Below are 18,007 nucleotides of genomic sequence, written 5' to 3' on the forward strand. Positions count from 1 at the left end.
CTCCCTCATGCCCTTTCACAGTCAATATTCCACGCCCATAGATAATCACCATTCTGATTTCTGTCACCGTAAGTTAGTCTTGCCTGTTCTAGAACTTCAGGTAAATGATATACAGTACGTATTCTTTTGTATCTGGCTTCTTTCGCTCAATGTTGTATCCGTGTTACTTATTCATGGTATTGCAGGTAGCAATTGTGCATATTTTGATTGCTATGTAGTATTATGTTGTATGAATATACTGCAGTTTATCCATTCAATTGTTGACAGACTTTGGGGTTGGTTGTTGTTTTGATGAGGAGGAGGAGGAGGATATGAGCATGACAGAGCTGCTATGAACAGCATAGCGCATGATAGTACATGTCCCATATAGCCCAGTAGAGTCTTTGGGCATTTAATGAAGACTGGGATTGTTGAGTCATGACATAGATGTAGCTTTCGTCTCAAAATATATTGCCAAGCAATTTTCCTAAGTGGTTGTACTAATTTACATTCCCATTAGAAAATGAATGTTCCAGTTGCACCACATCCTTGTCAACACTTGGTATCATCAGTCTGTTTAACTGTACCGATCATGGCAAGTAGTGGTATCTCAATGTAGTTTTGATTTGCATTTTCCAGATGATATTGCACAAGGTTTAATAGCCCTGTTGACCTTTCCGATAGTCTCATTTGTGAAGTGCCTATTTAATTTTTTTGCCCAACCCTTCATTGGGTTGTCTGTCCCTGTTTTTAAATTGAATTTGTAGTAATTTATAATGTATCATGGATACAAGTTCTAGCTGAGTGTATGTATTGTCAATTTCTTCTCTTTGTGGCTTGCATTTTCACTTTCTTAATGTGTTTTTGATTAAAAGAAGTCTTACATTTTATTGAAGTTCCATGTATCAATCTTTCATTTTATGGTTAGTGAGTTTGCATCCTCTTTAAGAAATGAGGGCCTATTCTGAGGTTGTGAGATTTGCCTGTGTTTTCTTCTAGAAACTTCTAGAAACTTTATTGCTTTATCTTTCACATTTAGGTCTATCCATCTCACATAGAGATGGATAGACTTATTTTTCCATACTAATATCTCATTGCACCCTTTACTAATAGGTCCATCCTTCCTCTACCAAACAGCAACGGCCACTTGGTTGTAGAGCCGTATGTTGTGTGGGTATGTTTCCGCATTCTTTATTCCATTTTATTGGTCTGATTGTCCACCTTTGCACAAATACCACACCCCAAGTCTTGCTTTCACCTTTGGTGAAACTTTAACTCTCACTAATTTTAGTATCTTTGTATGATTATCTTTCTCCTTTCCGTGATTTTGTTGGGTTTGTTGGTTTTTCTTTTTTGTCTCTGGATCTGATTTTTATCTGAACCTATCTCTAATGCTAATGCTTAACTATTTCTCTTCTATGCCTTTATTTCTCTCTCCCTGTTATGCAAGGGGGTCTCCAATGTCACACAGTGCACAGATAATAAGGGGTTTATTTGTAAAACACTTAGAAGCAGATAAGCAGCAGAGTGCACACTGTCCCCTGAATCCATGTCTAGCCCATAAATATGTTTGTATGAAGACAACAAGGTTTCAGTGAAGCAGGGCCTGCCTCAGCCAGCAGGCTGGACTTGCTCCCAGGAGAACAGCTGTTCCCAGGAGAAGAGCAAGACAGAACAAGCTTTGCCCCACACCATGGCACATATTTACAGGTTAGCCTAGGAAGAGCTAAAGAACACAAAGCTTCTCTAAGTAAGACCTCTAAGAAAGGTAGGGAAGGATCTCCAGGCTCAGAAACATTGCTAAGAAGTGTATACCAAAGGTCAGGGTCTTTATTCTGAGGTCCCTGGGAACAGCTTTGCCTGGCAGGACCACAACAACCAAATGCCTTTTCTCTGATCAAGCCGAGGCAGCTCTCTGTTAAGCTACCTAACAAGGAAGAAAATTTGCCTCCAGGGCCATCTAGATTTGTCTGTCATTGCTCCCCTCTCCCAATATTCTTTTTCGTTATTATTATTATTACTATTATTATTAAATTATGTTATGCAGCAACATTTCCTGAATGCCTACTATGCAGGTGACACTCCACCAAGCCTCCCAGATATAAAGTGTCACAATACGGTCGCCGCCACAAAGGAGTCCGCATTCTCAACAAGCATGGTCTAGAGAGTTCTAAGTGTAAGGAGGAGCAGGTGCTTCTCCCCTCTTTCAAAGTAGAGTTCAAAACTTCATTATTCTAAGATTTCAGATGTATTTATGGCTTGTGCATTTGTAAAATAATGGAAGGGAGTAGATTTTAAAATTACTTGTTGCATTATATTTGTGTCTGCTAATTTTAAAAGCGGAGATATTTATCATTGCAAAATTTTGAAACACTTTAAATATCCAGCAGGAAGGGAATAGTTAAATAAATTATAGTAAATTAACGAGATGGAATACTAATGTAGCATTGAAAGTGATCATTAAAAAGACCAAGCAGCAAAACGGAAAATGTTCCAAATTGTGTGTATGCAAAAATACTAATATTTATGGACAAAACATGATGAAAATGCAAAACATGTTGCAGTGATAAAATTTTAGTAAAACACAATTGTTTTCTCCTAAAATTTCCTTTAATATTATTATTTTTATAATAAAGTATAAAAAAATAAAATTTATTATTTTATTTTAAATCTAAATCTAGGAGAAAAAATAGAATCTAGTCTTTCTTATTTCTTTCTCTTTTTCCATACATATTTCCACTGTATATTGATATCTACATAAAATAAGCACTTTTTTTTTTTACTTGTGTGAACATGTGTTCATGTATGTCAGTTCTCTGCTGAAAATAGTTCCTATCAAAATGGACACAGGAGCAGTCCAGCTCAGAACAAGCTGCAAAGGAATTCATCCTGGAGCCTTGGACTTGGCATTGAAAATTCTCTTGGGCTTTGTGCTTTCCATTCCTAAGAGTGCAACAGGTAATTCCCCCATTTCTTTTGAACAACAACAACAAAGGCAAATGTCAAAAGCACATCTGCTGCCCTATAGTGAGGGTCTCCCAGGCACCCGAGAACTCTGGCCTCTCCTGCTGCTGAAACCAGGAGCTTGGCTCTCTGGTTGTGCTATGGGCGGAGAGGGCTGGGGAGCTGCTGCCCTCCTGGGGTTCCTCTCACGGGAAGGGGATGCCACTAGGGTAACCATTCTGGCTCTTTCTGCACACCTCACTCCTCTCCAAGGGCAAGCAAGGGGCAGGATCTGAGCATGCGTCGTCCTGCCCCTTCCTTTCCTCTCAATGCGCCTCCTTGCTGTGCATTTACAGGAGCAGGCTCTGTCTGTGTGGGATCCATCTCACCCTGCCTTGTGCAGTTAGGGAAGTAAAATGGGCCTAAATCTCTTATTCAGGATGAGGCAGTATAGCCCACGGTTATATGTCACATTTTTCAACATCAGTTTTATCAGTAATAACGATATCTCGGGGCGCCTGGGTCGCTCAGTCGTTAAGCGTCTGCCTTCGGCTCAGGTCATGATCTCAGGGTCCTGGGATTGAGCCCCGCATCGGGCTCCCTGTTTGGCGGGGAGCCTACTTCTCCCTCTCCCTCTACTGTTCTCCCTGCTTGTGCTCTCTCCCTCTGTCAAATAAATAAATAAAATCTTTAAAAAAAAAATAAAACAAAATAACAATGATATCTCGGTTTCCAATCTCTTTTATTCTTTGTCTTATTTTTGGATATGCTCAGAATTCATGCAGGCAAGAAAGATGCTATTTATTGGGCCCCCTGAGCCTGCTGCCAGTTTCTCTGGGAAGCTGCCTTTGAGATAAAGACTAGTGTCCAAGAAGTTTATTAGGGAATGCTGTTGGAATATCATCACCTATGACAGAAGAGAAGGAAGCCAGATTGAGCAGAAGGGGAAACGAGGCAGTCAACCAACTAAATGAGGAGCTCTGGCCCTCAGATGGTCCCTTCAGAGTTAAACTTAGTTGGGATGAGGGGGCTGGGCCTTTATACCCCTGCTTCCCACCATAGACCAATTGTAGGATGCTAAGGCGGAGGGGTGACCCCGAGTGAGCCTGCTCTCTGCAGCCAAGGACACTGCACAGACAGGGCTGGTCCCTGAGGCCTTCCACGAGCAGATTTCCCAGAAGCTGGGGGAGAGTCTGTCCTTCAGGGTGGAATGAGGATCTGGATTTAGCAGTGTCTGCTACAAACCCAGTTTCCATGGGTTGTAGGTTCTTTCAGCTAGCCTAACATGTGGCAAACAGTTTTCAAGGTCATGTGGCATCCTTGTTTGTAGATTAATTAAATTCTTTCTGAATATGCATATATACACATAAACATACATACAGCTTATCTCAATATTATGGAGCCCTTAAACTGTTAAAAATGAGTTGGTAGAAATTCACCTCGAAGAAAGTCCCCAGACTGCCACTGTGGGTATATAGCAAACTCCATCCTTCATCTGTTGCACGAGCGTTAATGGCGTGACCGGCAGGTACTACGTGTGATGGTACCTAGGTGCACACGCTGTTCTTCCTACACGGGGGGTTCAACTCTCCGCTTGAACATTCATTCTTAAAGGAGGCCTTCTCAAAGCCCCAGATCACATTGCCCTTCTGAGAGATGTTCCCATATGCGATATACTTCTTCACACTCACTTAATTGTTGATACTTTTAAAATCATCTGTGCGTCTGGTCGTCATTGCTCTTGGAGAACATATCTGCCTTATTCGCCACTCCGTTCCCAGTGCCTTAGAGTTGTCGGCACACAGCAGGTGATTGATAAAACCTGTTGAGTCAGTGACTGAATAAACAAACGGAAGAAAGGTGTCCAACGTTGTGACAGGTCAAAATGGGAAAGGGTGCTGCCCAAGGGACTCAGAAAGGCTTCACAAAGGGAGAGACATTTGAACAGGGTCTTGGCAGCAGTCTAAGAGTCTGCCCGGCAGAGCAGGGAGCAGGGTATTGGAGGGAAGGAAAAAGCACTCAAGGATGCACAATTACTTCAAGGTCTAGTAGGTTTAGTGATCAGTTGTTAGTTCAGTGTGGCCAGAGCATAGGGTGATGAGGCTGCAGATATTAGATCAGGTTAGGGTCATGCGCTGCATGAATTTAAACATTTCAGAGGAGAAAGCTGGGAGTCAAATTAATGAGGTCATGGGCAGAGTCAGAGCCAGGGGAGCGAAATACACAAAAGCAGGAAAAGCGCACCGTGCATCCACGGATGCCACAAGGCAAGCCTCCGAGTACATTAGGAACCACTTGAGAGCAAAGGGCAGAATGACAATCTTGGAAAAAATGACATGGAACACACTGGCTCGGATGCCCAGCCACAGATGCCCTGGAGGGCCCATGCACCTTTTCTTTCTGAGGCAGGAATCCAGCCCTCTTTTCCGTGAAGATTCCTCTGGCCAATGTCGCAGATGACAATCTTTTCTCTTTGGTGGAACCTAAATTATTTTCTAAATAAACATGAGCAGGTTCAGGAGGTGCTGAGCAAGAAGTTTGGAGGCAGACAGGTAACACAAGGACTTGACGTGATCCAACCTCTGCGCAAAGCAGATTCAGCAGAAAACAAGCTGGCTGGTCACGAAGTGCCCTGGAAGAATTCTCTGAAGCAGGAACAAAAGGAAACTCAAACAGGCGGCGGCTCACCATGAACAGGCCACAGCAGTCCCAAATCTGAAGGGCCATCATGAAGTCCATTAGCCCCGCATACAAGATAAACCAGGGAAGGTAGAGGAAGGCGAAGGAGAGAACCTGGAGCACTGAGGAAACGTGCCGAGCTTCGTACGTTTTCTAGCCAAATGCTTGACCACGGTTATGGAAAGCTGAATCTTCTTTTTCAAAAGGGTTTTGCTAAATGGCTGCCAGATTATAATCCATTATATTTAGGGTACATTGTGGTTAAATATTTTTAAAATATTTTTAATTTGTGATTATAATTAGATGCCTAGACATGTGGTAGAGATTCTAGGGAGATTAACTCCAGTTATCAGAATCGAGTCAAAACAAAACAAAACAAAATTTAGCAAAGCTGTGGTCCTTGATCATCATCTTCCAAATATAATTTTAAGAAATGCATTTCACTGCCATTTTTAGAAATTCCAATCAATTCCTAGCTCCAAGCTTCTGGAGGTTTCTTATAGATCCAGCTCCCTCTCTCCTCTTTGCTTATATGTCCTAGCTTTTTGTAAAATAATATTTGCACTTAATTTTTTAAACATACATTTATTTGAGGCTCCATCCTAATCATTGTTCGAACACACAGGATCTGGTTCCATATTTCATTTTTGGAATCATAACCAATGAAATGACCTGGGGGTTGTACAGGTTTTCAAAGATTTTAGAAGAACTGCCTTTAAAAATTAAATCACACCTTGTTAGATATTTATGAAACAGAAAGGAGAGTAAGCTCTTTTGTTGAAAGCAGGACTTGGAGAGGCAGGGAGTGGGAGCCAATAGGAGTACCTGCTCACCCAGGGGCCCTTTCACTCCAGCAAAGCTTTTGGAGCCCTTAGAATTCTCATATAGTTTGGAAACCCACATGTGATAGAGAGAGGCCTGGACTAAGAATCACAAAAATCGGGTTGCAGTCATGGTGTGTCAATGAGAAACTGAACTGAACCACTCGTGGGGCAGCGTTGGGCTCAGTCTTCTGCAAGTGAAATAACAAGAGTAGAATAAATAATTCAGAAGGCTCAGTCTAACTAAACAAACCTTAGTATCCTGAGAACCAAAGTGTCATTTATTTGGATAAACTATGCCTCTTTTATTAAAAGCTGGTACACGAAAATTTGGGCTTCTCAGAAATTTTCTGTTCTCTGATTAATAAAGTCTTCCTTTTTTTTAAATACTCTAAGATCATTTGAAACTGCATAGTTTTTATCCACAATGGCCAAGGTATGGAAAGAACCCAAGTAGCAGTCGACAGATGAACAGATAAAGAGAATGTGAGATATACACATATAGTTATAGGTATATATATATGTGTGTGTGTGTGTGTGTGTGTGTGTGTATACACATACATAATGAAATATTACCTGTCATTTCTTTTTTTTTTTATTACCTGTCATTTATGACAACATGGATGAATCTGGAGGGCATTTTGCTAAGTGAAATAAGCCAGGCAGAGAAAAAACAAATACCGCATGGTATCACTTATATGTGGAATCTAAAACAACAAAAGTTGAACTCATAGAAACAGAGTAGAAAAGTGGTTGCCAAGGTCTGGATGGTGGGGGAAATAGGGAGAAGCTGGTATAAACTTTCAGAGAGATGAATAAGGTCTGAGGGTCTAACGTGGTGACTACAGTTGAAAATACCATGTTATGTAATTGAAATTTTCTAAGAGAATAGAACTTAAATGTTCTCATCAAAAAAAGAGGGGGGAAAAGGGTAAATATGTGATGGTGACAGATGTGTTAAGTAACCTGATGGGGGAAACCCTTTTACAATGTATACATGCATCAAATCATCCCACTGTCCACTTTACATAGCTTATGGTTTTATTGGTCAATTATACCTCAGTAAAGCTGAGGGAAGAAATAGATAGAAACTGCATAGTTAGCAACCTATTCTTGAATGTTTTCCAGCTCTCTTAAAATTCCTTCCCTTTCAAAATTTGGCTGTGGAACGAGGCCTATGTGTCCTCTTCTCCTTTAAAGATGCCAGTCTCCTGAGGTCGAGGGAACACATCCACCAAGGCCAGCCCTCCTTCACTCGTGGTTGTTGCTTCAGGAAGACACGCCATGGACACTTTCCCCCTCAGTTTCAATCACTTCCACTTCATCAACCAATTCCCCCTTGTGGTTCAGAATTAGGTCCAGACTAACAGTTTCCCTATTCCCTTTCTCCAGGAGAAGAAATTATCAGAAATTGTGGCCTCCTTTAGACACGTGGGCAGCGAAGCCAAAACCCATAATCTCCTGGGGCTTAAAGTATCTCACTGACCACCCCTTATCAGTTGAGTGGGAATGAAAATTGGCCTATTTCTAACTTCTGAATTCTCATCAGGACAAACCCATTAAAAGCATTAGCATATAGAGTGGGGCTTGCAGGAGTCACTTGGCTGTGGTCCCCTGGCCCTCAAGGATGTACTGATGGGGGCTGTCATTCAATGGTCCAGACAGGCCTGTCTTCACTGGGTACCTCCTGTGCAACCTCTAGATCCCTAACACAGTCTTTCTCTTAAATACAGGTGAATGGGAAGGAGTAAATCCGTGGTGTTTATGAGAGATCCACAGGTACAAAAGATGGTAATGACTCCCAGATTTTTCATCACGTCTTATTTCTCATCAGCTCCTCATAGTTCTGAATCGAGTCCCCACTTGGATGCCCCACGTCACTTCAAATATACCATATACAAGATCAGTATTAACTTCCTACCAAAATAGTTTGCTTTCCCAAGCTCATTTATTTTGGTAATATGATTGGTAATATTTATGGTTTATTATTGTTAAAAATAAATTTGTTATTTGTTATCAATTTATTATTGGTAATAGGTCATAGAAAAATTCACCCACTTTAAATTATTCTTTTTTTTTAATTTAAAAATTGTGCAAGGCCAAGTAAAAGCTAGGAAAGTTTTGAGGGTCTGGTATACATTTTGACTGCTTATTTAATTTCTCATGAGTTCTAACACAATCTGAGGGTTAAAGAATTGTAATTACGGAGGTTGCTTGATAAAATGATTTTTCAGAGAAACATTTTTGAATGTTCATTTGTGAATTGATTTTCCTTTCTATGCCAAATGCATTAAGAGTTTGTCGTATTTTAAATAAAATGTAGCTGGTATAAATGCCAGAGAAAAGTAGACATTATGGCAGATTTGACCCTAGTTTTCTTAGAAATTATTAGTAGTAATTATTTTCTCCAAATTTATCTTCATAACCTTGTGTGCAAAACCACAAGGATTGCCTGGCATCTGGTCTGAGTGGGGGCTGATAAAGGAAATAACAGAGGGGCCGGGATCCCAGCTAAGCTTCAGGGTGCTCAAGTAAATCTGTGAGAACTTCTCCCTCTATCTTTCCAACAGAATGCTGAATTATTCTAAATCTCACGGTGTGAAAGGTATACAAAATAAAAAAAGCTAATGAATCAACCCAGGGGCAAGAGGTAAAGGTGACCATAGAGAAAGAAACTGCATCATGGGTCTAGGTGGTTTCCTAGCTGCTTGGCGTCACTGGGCTAAGCTTTTGGAAGCAAAAAGCCCCATTGGTTACTAAAATCCCAAAGTCAGATGCAGAGCCACACACTCCATTGGAGGCAATGCAGATTTACCAGAGTAAACGGAGGTGCCCAGGGCTTGAGTAAAACATGGACTTCCTTTTTTGAGAATGATGGGAATGAGTACACGGAAGCCATTTGCAATAGCAGAGACCTGATGGAATCCGAATTGCCAGGCTCAAACTAAGATTAGCACTAGCAAAATTACTTTCCAGGTTCCAAGGGAGGGTATCTTTAGGAATGGCCACACACGGCCAGACCCCACACTGCTGGGCAGATTGTGTTTTGACTTCAGAGCTGTGCCTCCGCACCCAACAGACATTTTTATGCCAGATGAGATCTTTAAGAAAAATCTCCATTTATATGGGCCTTAGTTGGGTTTTTATTATTGTTTTGTTTTTGTTTGCTTTTTTGTTTATTTTTATGTTTTTTGTTGTTGTTGTTCTCTGTAGGGCAAATTATTTGGTGTTTTTTTCTGGGGGATGTGGAGAGGATTAATTTGAGGGCTTGGGACTTTCCTTAGTCACTGTAGCTATTTGGAGGCAGGATAAAAAAAAAAAATGCAGTATCTATTCTTCAAAACCTTGGAAATGATCTCATTTCTGATGATCTATGGCATTTTTTTCCAGCGGTGATTGCGTTCCTCTGAGATAGCAAGCCACTCCATTAGAAGAATTGAATAATTTGTTTGTACATTAAATCTGTTTTTATGAGACTAAAGGTCAATATGGACATCAGGGCAGGTAAAGCTGTGTGGGAATAACTTGAGAAAATTTATGATCTAACCAGAAGAGGCCAGACCTCAGATGGAGAAGATTGGTTCTCTGGCTCTATCATGTGGACTCTTTGTTTTGTTTTCTTAGGTTGATTTTATTTGTTGGCAATTTTTGTCCCTCAGGTGAGAATGGTGCTAGGTGGTATTGGTGCTCTGCCCAGATTCCCTTTATGGAGTGGATTACCGTGTACAGTGATTCACAACGCCCCACCTCCCAAATTCGAGAATTGTCCTTGCCGACAAGAGCCTCCTCTCCAAGGAAACTACACTCACATAACGCCTCTTGGTCTCAGCATCCCACCCCCACCCCCACCCCCCACCCCTGGCCCTGGGGCAGCCCACAATGACTTACTTTGAGCAAGGAGGTGGGAAAGGCTTGTCCGGCCTCTTGCTGGACAGCTCTTGTGGAGTGATTAATGCTCCAGGACTCCCTCCTTCCAGTAGATCAGGTGGCCGAGGCCGGCCTTGCTCTTGCTCTTTCCCCGTTTCTATTCTCACCCTCTCTCAGGCCCTGCCTACCTTTTCTACACCCCCTGGGTACCTGCGTATACTCTGTGCAGGTGTAATGTACTATCTGTAATTTCTAGAAAATACCAGGGCCTATCATGCTCCAAGGCCTTTGCACATGCCATCCATTTGCCAGGAACATAGCCCCTTCAGTCTCCCCCTTATTAATCCATCTCACTTCTTTTTTTTTTTTTTAAAGATTTTATTTATTTATTTGAGACAGAGAATGAGAGAGACAGAGAGCACATGAGAGGGGGGAGGGTCAGAGGGAGAAGCAGGCTCCCTGCCAAGCAGGGAGCCCGATGCAGGACTCGATCCAGGGACTCCAGGATCATGACCTGAGCCGAAGGCAGTCGCTTAACCAACTGAGCCACCCAGGCGCCCCTCCATCTCACTTCTTAAGGCTCAGTGTAACTACCATGTGCTGTATGAACTCTGCCCTCCCCCATGGCCACCAGGCAGAGCTGGCTACTGCCTTCTCAGTACTTCCCTTGTACTTTGTCTGTCTATAAACCCACTTACCACATTGTATTGTGATGATCCATTCACATAACTTTTTTTTTTTTTTTTTGAGAGCGAGAGCACCCACTTGAGGTGGGGGTGGGCAGAAGGAGAGGGAGAGAGAGATATTCATATACTTTCTTCATTCGTTAGGAATTCACGTGTCCCTTGAGGACAAAAGCTGGGTCCTCTTCATTTTATCCAAGCTACCATTTCACCCCACTTCCTCCCCACCCCACACATATATCAGCTCTAGTGGGGTCCCTGACAAGTAGCAGGGAGCTCAGTAAATCCCGTTGGAATGAGTGAATCTGGACCACATCATATCTTGCATGGGCCCTGCACACTTTCACTTTCTTGGGCCACTTTTTCCACTTTTAAAGCTTTTTTTTTTTTTAATTCTATTTTATAATCACATTGGTATAAAGATGAATATATTAATATTATCTATTAAAACATTTCCTTTTACCCAAAAGTTCTTTTTTTTTTCTTTTGACTTTAAATGAAAACATGTTTGTGTGCTCCTGAGAATATTGTGGATCCCACACGCTCTGCCTACTGAGCCTAATAGATAAGCCAAGCCTGAAATGAATGGCCAAATGTATTAATCAATGAAACTCATCTTACAAATATTTATCTTTACTTACATAAGCTGATTTAGGTTTATTTCATCTGTTCTGAGTAAGCTATAAAATGTTTGATTATATAGTCCTTTGGCTTTATTTTCTTTTTCTTTATTTTTTGCCACAGTAGTTATTTTTTTAATCCTAAGTAACATCATGGGAAATTTAATAAAAATGTTCATGTGAAACACTACTCAGTCAGTCTGTTTTGAATAGCAATTTAAAACGACTGGTCAAAATTATCACTAAGAGGGCACCCTACCATTCTTTGAGTAGAACAAGATAAATGTATTAAAAATCAAAAGGGAAAAATTAATTTCATAGTATAACATAAGGAATGATGATTTAAAACAGCACTGTATATTATTAGTTCATAACGACTATCTACAAAATGTCAAGAAAATTAGATTTCAGATGGTAGATGAGGTTTGTCTCGCTGAAAAAAGGGTTTTAATAAATATTAAGCACAGAAGTATTTGGGGATGATAAAGATTCGGTAATTAAGCATTGAACATGCAGTCATCCATTTGACACCAAAGAATTAAAGACACAAAAAATTGGTTAGCTAAATGCAACTGCCAAGAGGGTTGAACTCACTATTTTTGTGCTCTAAAGAATGATAATTCATCTAGTAGCAAATCTTTCTTCCCCATTTATGAGTTGTTAGAAATACTGCATATTAGGATGAAATAGGATTTTTGAGACATGGATTCTTAGGAATGAGGCAGGTCTTTAGCTATCTATTTCCTTCTCTGTATAGAAATAACAACTTCAGCATCCCTGGAAAATGTTAGTGACGGCTACAATATTCTCAGAGATGGGAAACCCACTACCTCACAAAGCAGCCTGTTCTGCTGCTTTACAAGTCTGATTTAAAAAAAAAAAATACCCTGCTCATGTCGAGCAGAAACTCTACTCCTCTCCCCACCAAAAATTACACAAAAATCAACATTTCACTTTTGTGATACTTTGGGGGAATTATGGATAGAACAAGGTTGACTCCGTTTCCAGATTAGCCAACTATATACCCTTAGGCATTAAGATACTTCTTAAAAAAATTTTTAAACAGTTTTTGATCGGCATCTTTCAGGTTGTGTAGAATCGTGGAGGGTTTTCAATCAGAGAAATCTAAGTTTGAATCCTGCCACACTTACTAGCACTTGTCTGAATAACCTTAAGGAAATGGCTTAAATGCTGGAAGTCTCATTTTTCTATTTCCAAAACCTTGAGGGTTGAGAGGATTAGAGATAATGTATGTAAAGCACCTAGCATGGTTTTTGCTACGAAGTAAATGCTCAAAATATGCCAGCTACAGTGAGTTTGTCTCCTTAAACATTTGACATTTTAATGATTTGAAGGTTTGATAATGATGAGCATTTATTATTGCAGAGCACTTTGAAAAGAGTCACAATGTTTATCATAACTTTAAAAATGTCCCAAACTGCTTTTTCTGATTTTATGGTTGCTTTTTAATTTCTTCTTTATCCCTCCTTGCTGTCACATAATTCTGTCCAAGTGCCGGGCTTTCTCACTCCCATTTCTCGGTTTCCGCACTCAGTTTGCTCTAGTCTTAGAAACAAACAAATGAGCAAAACCAAACTTGTTAGCATTGTGTTTTAAAATAAGTGCCCATGGGTTCTGCAAAGAAAGTCTGAAAAACTCTTAAATTAAGTATTACCATTTCAGAGCCTAGGGTTTAGTGCATGTGTCTTTGGCAGATATTTTAGCCACTGCCGAGAACATTTGGCCTATCTCCAGGCTTATGACTGTCTTTCAGAAGGTTGCAATTGTCAGATAGCTGACTTTTAGAAAAGTACAGAAGAGAGATGGGTGAGTGGGTGGATAGATGAATAGATGATTATAGATAGATATAGATAGATGATAGATAGATACCTGTCTCATGACATATAAACTAAAATTTTCAAATTGTTGAAATGAAAGATGGCTTAGTCAATCTACATCCCCAAGGTGATGGAATCATATCTCTATTTTTCATCTGTAAAATGGGGCAAAAAACATTTAATCTGACCTATTTCATAACCGAACTATGAGACAGCATAGAACAAATAGGAAAGATATGAAGAACAGACACAAAAGTGCCCTATAGATAGAACTTGTCAATGCTATTATGTATTTTGCACCTATCTTTTAAAAAGGTGGATGATGCACTATTTGCATTTTTATCTAGTAAATATTAAATATGTTGGCTTTCAGTTATACAGTTCCTTCTTTTCTTGAGATCCCATTGCTATGCTTTCTTCCAACACCTTTCTAATCTAAGCAGAGTGCCGTGCACAGATCCCATTTGTGAGCCCTGATGCTGAAGTGCATTGTGATTTATTTATGTGGTACTCAAAATGTTTCTTTAGCAATTCCATGCCATACCTGCCTTTTTTTTTAGATTTATTTCTTTATTTGAGAGAGAAAGAGTGAAGGGGAGAGGGTCAGAGGGAGAGAGAATCTCAAGCAGACTCTGCGCTGAGCGCAACCTGGGATCTCACAACCCTGAGATCATGAGCTGAGCCGAAACCAAGAGTCAGACTGCTAACCCACTGTGCCACCCGGGTGCCCCCATGCCTGACTCTTTTGCTAGTGAGTAAAAATAAAGTATCTTTGCTTATTTTTTCTTCTATTAGGTCTAATAATATTTCACCCAATGACCCTACTAAGTAAAAAGAAAAATTAATATAAAGTTTTCCTTTGATTAGATTTCCTCATATTTTTTTAATGGCATATATATATATATAGGATGCTGAGTGCAAAGGGCCTAGTAAAGAAATAAAATGTAGGTTTCCATTATATCGTTAAACTATTCAAGTTGGATGAAGTGCAAATATCTCTCTGCTTAGAAAAACACACAATGTTCCAAGTTGGGAGTTGTACTTATCTATTGCTGTGTGGCCCCAAACCTAGCACCTTAAATCAGCCACCGTTTTTGATCTCAGAGTTCTTATGTGTTGGGAATCTAGGTGTGGTGTAACTGAGTGCCTCTGGCTCAAGGTGCAGTCAGGCCCTTGGCTAGGGCTTCAGTCATGTCAAGATTCAACTGGCAGTGGAGAAGCTGCGTCCGATCCTGCTCGTTGTGGCTGCCGGCAGAATGTAGGAGACTGGCTTCCACATCAGCTCACTGGTTTGGGCGTCTCCACAGGCTGCCTGGGTGTCCTGCCAACCTGGTAACTGGCCATGACAGAAAGAGACAGAGAACAGAGAGAGGGAGATGAGAGTGAAGAGGAGAGACACCCCAGGGTTTAGTCAAGACAAAAGCCACAATCTTTTTGTACCTCCAGCTCAGAGACCCCACGCCACCACTTTTGCTGTGTTATGTTCATAAGGAGGGGATCACTGCATTCTGCCCACATTCGAAGGAGGCAGGAATTACACCAGGCTGAAAACACCAAGAGGTGAGGATCACTGAGGGCAGTTTTTGAGGCTGCCCAGTGCAGTGGGATAAACTGGGCTTACAATTATTCAATTTTTCCTTTACCCTGATAGTTTGGATATAACGTAACTTTTTTTTATTAAAAAAATTTTTTTTTAGCTTAGCTAGTGATAGTTCAACAGAATTGTGAACTAGGTGCCTATTGTTTTTACTACAGAAATATCCTGGTTAAGCTAATACCAAAAACATTCAAGCACACTCAGTCTTTGGGTATATATAGCCCTCATGGCACATATCAAGTTCCAGTGGAATTATCTGTGTGCATGTCTCCCTCTGTCTGAGGGAACACGGCCCTGTGAGCTTCCTCAGGGCGGTGATGGACAAAGGAGCTAACATTTACTGAGCTCCTATGCTCTAGGCAGGCCCTGTGCTAGACATGTTTACATAAATTATTTTTAATCTTCACCCAAACCGGCTAAGAAGGCCCTCTTACGCACAATTTACGGATGAAGAAACTAAGGTTAAGTAACTAGCCCAGGGCCACACAGGTTAAAAAAGGGCAATGGAATTGGAATTAAAACCAAGGTTACAGGGGTCCAAAGCCCACACCATGTCCACTGATAAACCACACTGTGACCATGTCACCGTGCCAAGGGCCTTAATTTTCCGCAGGAAATGTTTAATGAACGAATACCACATTTTGGAAATTTGAAAGACGAGATCAGAGACATCACTACTTCTAAAAGGCTTGTGAGCAAACAATAAATCAATAATAAATAAATCAATAATAATAAATATGTCATGGCCTGGATTATAGCCCCTCCTAATTCATCTGTTGGAGTTCTAACCTCCAGAATCTCGGAATGTGACTGTATCTGGAGACAGGTCCTCTGAAAGAGGTGATTAAGTCAAAATGAGATCATTAGGATCGGTCCTAATCCAATGTAACTGGTTTCCCTATAAGAAAAGAGAATTTGGACATGCAAAGAGACACAAAGAATGCAAACACACAAAGAAAAGACCATGTGAGGACCCAGAGAAAAGACAGTTGCCTGCAAGCTAAGGAGAGAGGCCTCGGTAGAAATTAAACCTGCCAACACCTTAGTCTTGGACCTCTGGCTTCCAGAACTGTGAGAAAATAAATGTTTAAGCTACCCAGTCTACAGTATTTTGTTATGACAACCCTAGCAAACTAATATTTTACATATGTATATACCTATATATATATATATATATATATACACACATATATATACATGTATACACCTATATATATACACATGTGTATGTACATGCAAATATACTAACATATAAAAATATAACATACAAAAGCATATATATAATATAAATGTATATGTTTATGTCTGAAACCCTAAAAATAAAATTTTATATTAAATACTAAATACATTCTCCGTATGGGGATTTGCATTAGGTTAGCTAACTAGGTATATTATGCTACATTCCTCTACCTGTCATTTTCCAAGAACTCCTGAGGCTCTCTGGTGGGTGGCAGAGAAGCAGTTAGGGTGGGAGCAAAGAGAATTAGACTCAGGCAAACTGGCTTGAAGTTTTGGCTCTGTCATTTATTTGCAGCTCTACGACCTTGGGCAATATGCTTAGGCTTTCTAAGCCTGTAAGTCCTCATTTTTCCTCTTCAGCTAACATTTCTTGAGTACCTACTACAAGCCAGACTGTGCACGGATCACTTTTGCACAAATCATTGCCATTTGTAAAATGTGATAACAATGCCACCTAGCAGAGATGCTGTGACAGTCGAGGGGGATAATGCATACGCGAGGGCTCCACAAACTGCATGGGCTCATGCAAATATCAGGGTGTGTCATTTTTCTGTTTTCCACATCAGTGCTTCCAAATGTTAAGCTGTAATTTTGACCTGAGCAACAACTGCTCATCTAGTTTTATTCTCTAACTAAATGATTCAGAGGTAATCTAGGAGTTATTTTAATCATCCCCCAGCTCAGCTTTAAGCCTATCACTCCCCAGCTGAAGAAACAAGTAAACCTCAGAAACCTGAGCAATATCCAAAACACCTGCATAATGTGTGAATTTTAGGTCTTCCACAATCTAGCCTCAACCTAACCTTCCAGCTTTATTTCCCATTATGTGTTCCGCAGAAGGTTTTCAACAAAGCAAAATAATTAGCCAGCCACCTATTCAAATCCTGAACTTCGCGTGTCCTGTGCAGGGGATTCCCTTCTCTGGTCTTCGCAGTTGCTGATGCGTGCAAAGCATTAGCACTCAGGCTGGGATGTAATGTGTTGTCACTAAATGCTACCTGCTACTGTTCTTACTACTAGTACTACCATCTCCACCGGTCTTATTGAAATGTTTCCTCCACTAGGAACCTTCTGAGTTACAGATGAGTTTACTCTCCTCTGCATGCCTAGAGCACTATATCCTAACCTTTTGCAGGGATTGCAGTGATTTTCTGTGATCTACTAACGTTACATCCATTCACTCAAAATATATGCATTAAGCACCTACTTTGTGGGAAAACCTATGTTGGAAAGGATACCTTGGACAAGATGTGCCTTTGCTAAGAGAGCTTGCAGTCGAATGGGAGAAGCAGACAATGAATCAGACGTATTCATGTTGCCCCTGGTTTGTACAGCGGCCTCTGACCATGTCTCCCTGCTTCTAGCACCTCTATAGCCTGTCCTCAGCATGACCGCTAGCGTGAGCCTTCTGAAATGTACATCCGATTGGTAAAGAAAATCTGTGTCCTAGGATGGCCGACCGAGCCAGCGAGAGAGTCCCAGTCCTTGCCCCGGGGCTCTTCCGGGTTCTTCTCCCTACCCCGCTTCTCGCAGGCATCAAAAGTGCCAAGGATGTGGAGGTAGAAGTGTATAAATTGCCCCCTTTGTTTGTGCTCAGGGCTCAGACCTTTGGAGACCACTCTCCTCTGAGCCCCCAGGCATTGAATAAACCTCCCATCCTCCAAGATCTGCGGGTGACGCTTGGTTCTTCCGTCGGCGGTCCAGTCCGGGTTCCGGAACACAATCACATTGCTTCTCTGCT

This window comes from Neomonachus schauinslandi, chromosome 4, assembly GCF_002201575.2.
Source record: "Neomonachus schauinslandi chromosome 4, ASM220157v2, whole genome shotgun sequence".
Classification (NCBI taxonomy): Eukaryota; Metazoa; Chordata; class Mammalia; order Carnivora; family Phocidae; genus Neomonachus; species Neomonachus schauinslandi.